We start from the raw sequence: 6,000 nt of genomic DNA, 5'->3' as shown, positions 1-6,000 counted from the left end.
GAAGCCATTGCTTGGGAGAGCACTCATGTGAACGTTGTTTCAAGTCTGTTGCTCTCTGCGTCCCATATGGGACCCTACAGACAAAAGTACCTATGAAGTGTTCAGCGTGTCCAGCTACTCCTCCGCCCTCTTGCCCAATCTTTAGCCAGTGGGTCTTTTTCAATCCCATATTTTCTTTCCAAATGGCATTGTAGACTGTGTATTCCTGGGAAGCAGTTCTGGAACCACCGTGGTGAGCCTGACACACGTTCAGGGGAAGAGCCATCCTTCTGTAGAGAGCAGGTGGGCACAGAGGAGGTGGAGTTGCCTTCCATCTGAGAAGTTCAGGCCCAATGGTGGCCACGGCAATGGCATGACGCCCACCAAGCATTGTGACACCACTGACTCTCTGTGAGAAAAGAGGCAAGTGATGGGCCCAAAGTGGGAAGCTCTCACCGTCACCCATCATTTGTGGTACCTCGGGCAGCCTGAGCTCATGATCTGGAGGTATGTTGATACTAAATGAAAGGAGGATCCATTGGATGTATTGGACAATTGGATGACAAGTATTCTTTCCAGCATTCTTCTGATGCCCACCATTCTCATCAGGCTGCTGAGGAAATAGCCACGGCTCAGGCTTGCTTTTGGATTATGATACATCTGAGAGGGACCAGTGAGCTTATCCCTTCCAGTCTTTTCCAGCAGAGGAATAACGTCTCCCAAGAATGACCAGGATGATAAATCTCATTCCAGAGCTCAAACCATGACAATAGGCCCCTCTGCCTTCCACCAAGGACGAGGCCCTCAATATCAACCCTGAGGAAATACTTGAATGGGGGCAAGGACCCTTCCCTGCTTCTGAACGTACACGTCAATAGATGAAAGCACACACTAGCTATCCACAGTAACACATGTCCCAAGAATGAAGCTGGGATACGTCTGGTGGGTATTTCACAGGTTGATAAGATTAAGTCCTGTCTACTGGGGTGCTGGATGGAAGTGGGGTGACTAGTTCCACTGCTGGCTTGTTTGTGGGGTACACAGTTGTGGAATTTAAGGAGTCTCTCTTGTTATCTACCGTGAGCCGTGTGGTGAGGGCTACCTGGGCAGGTCTTGAGGTTTCCCTCTTGGACGAGCCAGGCCTCTGGCCTGGCAATGGAGGGTCTAGAGAAGGAGGAGGATTGTCCCAAATGGAGACTGGTTTGAGGGGACCGAATCCTTGACCTCTGTCGCATTGTCACTCAGACCCTGCTGAAGGGTGCTCAGACCCCTTCTTACATGCCAATTCACTGAGACATGGAGAGGCAGAGACTTCATTTCCCAACTCCCCTTAGAAAGAGTCGAGAGATCCACCTCACCAGCAACTTCAAATACAGGAGATGTGCTGCAGAGAAGTGAATTCTCACTCGGTCCCTTATGTGTAGGTGGTTGAAAAGATGTTGATCTCAGAGTCAAATTGGTGACCATGTAGAACACAGTGCAAATGGGATGGTTATCTGTCAGTGTGAAGGGCTGACTATGGTAAGATAGAGGTGCACTGTGTAAGGTGGAATATCTCCATACAAACAGAGGAGTTATTTCCGGAAAAATGCTTTTATATTTGATAGGAGTTTGGAAGACTGATGGAAAATCTAGGTTAACGAATTTGACCGCTTTCCTGGCTGAGATTTGACAACATGGACCAGCACAGATAACCTTGGATGAGGAGGATTCGAGAGAATGTGAAGGAGGAAGAAGCCGAGAGAGAGATTGAGATGTGATTTGCATCCAAGCCACATTCCAGGGCGCAGTTTCCTTCCCAAGCCCTTGTCTGTGTTTCCGGGGACGATTAGACACGAAGGCTATCTCAGGACTCTTGCCTGAGATTTTCACTATTCCTTGGCTGGTCTCTTGAAGTATGTGGATTGCAAGCAGTCCTCCCTGCTGGGCACCCATGTCTTCTCAAAGGACACGAAGTGTGGGTCAAGGTAAATGACACCCTCTCTTTTCCCTAAGCGGAAAAGACCCTTCCTATTGAAATGGCAGCTCATAGGTTGTTCTTCCTCAGTCGTTCCTTGATTTCATTGTCCAGGTGACTTTGGTTTGGGTGTTTGGAATGACATCTTTTCTCTCCAAAAGAGATTCTGTCCTGTGTATTCGTGTGAGGCAGTGCCTGAGAAAGCACTTGACCCTGACGTGCTCCACATGTTATCAGAGATCCCTCATGATAGAGAAAATTGGGTTCCCCAATGTGTGGAGTTGCCTTCCTTCGGAAAGGTGCAGCCCCAGAGGTGGCCTTTGCACTGATATGATGCCCATGGAGCCTTGTGACCAAACCACCTCTCTGTGAGAAAAGAGGTGTGTGATGGGCCATATGTGGGACATTCTCACCCTCACACCTTGAGAGTTCAAAGAGGGACACCATGAGCTCTTGCTCTGGAGGTATGTCGAAGTTGATGGAAAGGAGGATCCATCAGAGGGGTGGTCCTCTTGGATGAACACTCTTATCTCCATCTGTAGACGCATAGCCACCACTCTCCTCAGGCTCCCAAGCTCAATGTGGATTCTAGAGGCTTGGTGTCTGCACATGTGATATCTTCAGGGGATCAGTGGGCAGCACACCTCAAGGGAGTTCCTACATGTGAAAGAAGAATTGTGCTTCATGGCCATTTGAAACAAGACATCCCAGGGCACAAACAAGCAATCCATGCCCCAATGCTCTCCACCAAGCCTGAGCCCTTGGATGTAACCCTTGACGAAGACATTCTCATTGGGGCATTTTCAGCTCCACACTTCCGAATAAATATTTCCATAGCCTAAGCCACAGGGGAGCCCTCCAAACAGAGGCCTTTTAACCGAGAGGTAACCGGTCTATTTCAGCTGCCTTTTCCACAGGTGGATAAGAACAAGCTCTCCCTCTCATGGAGAGCTTCCTGGGAGTGTGGTGCCTGGGGCCAGTGCCAGTGTGTTTGTTGTGTCTACAGTCAAAAGAAAGGAAAGGTGGGTCGATTGTCTGATCTTCCAGGAGCCCTGGGATGATGCCTGCAATTTGAGGGTACTGAAAGGTCCAACCTGGAAGGGAGTGGGCTCTGTCCCTGACAATCAGGAGGCCAGAGAATGAGGAGGTCTATTCCAGAGAGACTGGATTTGGTTGACAGACATCTGGCACTCTGGGCTATGGTTGGCCAGCTCACTGGCCATGGATGCTCAGACCATTGTTTGGATGCCCAGTCATTGAGACCTGAAGAGTCACAGAGTTCATATTCTATATCCGCTAAGAACGAGTCCAGGGATCCACACCCGAGCAAATCCACAAGAGCTCATGGACCAGGTAGGGAATGCTGCAGAGAAGCCATTGCTTGGGAGAGCACTCATGTGAACGTTGTTTCAAGTCTGTTGCTCTCTGCGTCCCATATGGGACCCTACCGACAAAAGTACCTATGAAGTGTTCAGCGTGTCCAGCTACTCCTCCGCCCTCTTGCCCAATCTTTAGCCAGTGGGTCTTTTTCAATCCCATATTTTCTTTCCAATTGGGATTGTAGACTGTGTATTCCTGGGAAGCAGTTCTGGAACCACCGTGTTGAGCCTGACACACGTTCAGGGGAAGAGCCATCCTTCTGTAGAGAGCAGGTGGGCACAGAGGAGGTGGAGTTGCCTTCCATCTGAGAAGTTCAGGCCCAATGGTGGCCATGGCAATGGCATGACGCCCACCAAGCATTGTGACACCACTGACTCTCTGTGAGAAGAGAGGCAAGTGATGGGCCCAAAGTGGGAAGCTCTCACCGTCACCCATCATTTGTGGTACCTCGGGCAGCCTGAGCTCATGATCTGGAGGTATGTTGATACTAAATGAAAGGAGGATCCATTGGATGTATTGGACAATTGGATGACAAGTATTCTTTCCAGCATTCTTCTGATGCCCACCATTCTCATCAGGCTGCTGAGGAAATAGCCACGGCTCAGGCTTGCTTTTGGATTATGATACATCGGAGAGGGACCAGTGAGCTTATCCCTTCCAGTCTTTTCCAACAGAGGAATAACGTCTCCCAAGAATGACCGGGATGATAAATCTCATTCCAGAGCTCAAACCATGACAATAGGCCCCTCTGCCTTCCACCAAGGACGAGGCCCTCAATATCAACCCTGAGGAAATACTTGAATGGGGGCAAGGACCCTTCCCTGCTTCTGAACGTACACGTCAATAGATGAAAGCACACACTAGCTATCCACAGTAACACATGTCCCAAGAATGAAGCTGGGATACGTCTGGTGGGTATTTCACAGGTTGATAAGATTAAGTCCTGTCTACTGGGGTGCTGGATGGAAGTGGGGTGACTAGTTCCACTGCTGGCTTGTTTGTGGGGTACACAGTTGTGAAATTTAAGGAGTCTCTCTTGTTATCTACCGTGAGTCGTGTGGTGAGGGCTACCTGGGCAGGTCTTGAGGTTTCCCTCTTGGACGAGCCAGGCCTCTGGCCTGGCAATGGAGGGTCTAGAGAAGGAGGAGGATTGTCCCAAATGGAGACTGGTTTGAGGGGACCGAATCCTTGACCTCTGTCGCATTGTCACTCAGACCCTGCTGAAGGGTGCTCAGACCCCTTCTTACATGCCAATTCACTGAGACATGGGGAGGCAGAGACTTCATTTCCCAACTCCCCTTAGAAAGAGTCGAGAGATCCACCTCACCAGCAACTTCAAATACAGGAGATGTGCTGCAGAGAAGTGAATTCTCACTCGGTCCCTTATGTGTAGGTGGTTGAAAAGATGTTGATCTCAGAGTCAAATTGGTGACCATGTAGAACACAGTGCAAATGGGATGGTTATCTGTCAGTGTGAAGGGCTGACTATGGTAAGATAGAGGTGCACTGTGTAAGGAGGAATATCTCCATACAAACAGAGGAGTTATTTCCGGAAAAATGCTTTTATATTTGATAGGAGTTTGGAAGACTGATGGAAAATCTAGGTTAACGAATTTGACCGCTTTCCTGGCTGAGATTTGACAACATGGACCAGCACAGATAACCTTGGATGAGGAGGATTCGAGAGAATGTGAAGGAGGAAGAAGCCGAGAGAGAGATTGAGATGTGATTTGCATACAAGCCACATTCCAGGGCGCAGTTTCCTTCCCAAGCCCTTGTCTGTGTTTCCGGGGACTATTAGACACGAAGGCTATCTCAGGACTCTTGCATGAGATTTTCACTATTCCTTGGCTGGTCTCTTGAAGTATGTGGATTGCAAGCAGTCCTCCCTGCTGGGCACCCATGTCTTCTCAAAGGACACGAGGTGTGGGTCAAGGTAAATGACACCCTCTCTTTTCCCTAAGCGGAAAAGACCCTTCCTATTGAAATGGCAGCTCATAGGTTGTTCTTCCTCAGTCGTTCCTTGATTTCATTGTCCAGGTGACTTTGGTTTGGGTGTTTGGAATGACATCTTTTCTCTCCAAAAGAGATTCTGTCCTGTGTATTCGTGTGAGGCAGTGCCTGAGAAAGCACTTGACCCTGACGTGCTCCACATGTTATCAGAGATCCCTCATGATAGAGAAAATTGGGTTCCCCAGTGTGTGGAGTTGCCTTCCTTCGGAAAGGTGCAGCCCCAGAGGTGGCCTTTGCACTGATATGATGCCCATGGAGCCTTGTGACCAAACCACCTCTCTGTGAGAAAAGAGGTGTGTGATGGGCCATATGTGGGACATTCTCACCCTCACACCTTGAGAGTTCAAAGAGGGACACCATGAGCTCTTGCTCTGGAGGTATGTCGAAGTTGATGGAAAGGAGGATCCATCAGAGGGGTGGTCCTCTTGGATGAACACTCTTATCTCCATCTGTAGACGCATAGCCACCACTCTCCTCAGGCTCCCAAGCTCAATGTGGATTCTAGAGGCTTGGTGTCTGCACATGTGATATCTTCAGGGGATCAGTGGGCAGCACACCTCAAGGGAGTTCCTACATGTGAAAGAAGAATTGTGCTTCATGGCCATTTGAAACAAGACATCCCAGGGCACGAACAAGCAATCCATGCCCCAATGCTCTCCACCAAGCCTGAG

This window comes from Sus scrofa, chromosome Y (assembly GCF_054392235.1).
Source record: "Sus scrofa isolate SSC_HxYL_T2T_F1_AM1 chromosome Y, Sscrofa_HxYL_maternal_Yorkshire_Landrace_v2.0, whole genome shotgun sequence".
NCBI classification, from domain to species: Eukaryota; Metazoa; Chordata; class Mammalia; order Artiodactyla; family Suidae; genus Sus; species Sus scrofa.
The sequence above is the reverse complement of the archived record's forward strand: the minus strand, read 5'-3'. Positions refer to the sequence as shown.